This window comes from Penaeus monodon, chromosome 23 (assembly GCF_015228065.2).
Source record: "Penaeus monodon isolate SGIC_2016 chromosome 23, NSTDA_Pmon_1, whole genome shotgun sequence".
Taxonomy (NCBI): Eukaryota; Metazoa; Arthropoda; class Malacostraca; order Decapoda; family Penaeidae; genus Penaeus; species Penaeus monodon.
Genome location: NC_051408.1, coordinates 39,307,147 through 39,307,563, shown reverse-complemented (window position 1 = coordinate 39,307,563; position 417 = coordinate 39,307,147).

The following is a 417-nucleotide window of genomic DNA, read 5'->3' as shown; positions in this document are numbered from 1 at the left end:
CGTTTGAGACAGCCTTCGACAATTGCTCAACTACTAAACCTTTCCGGAATAGAAAGAAATAAACACCAAAGGTTTCGGAACTCGCTAACACTTTTTTCTAGAGTACTTAGCAAAACGTGTTAAACCGTTATGTTGTGAGGTCTGTCAGTCTGCTTGCCTGTATGTGTTGTATACAAACAGTTCATGGAAAATATCATCCGTGATGCATTGAATCCTCTTAAATGTTTATGATAATGTTGGTCACGGCCTCAGGGAAGACGAGAGGGCTTAAAGCTTTAGATTTTTTGTTTGGATTTTTGTTTTTTACTGATTTGTAAAAACCCGTCATGTGGAACAGAAGTGTCTACGCTCTTTTATCTCCATCAAAACCTCCCCATTAATAACAGATTAAGAAAGTCCCTGGAAACACACTTCTCC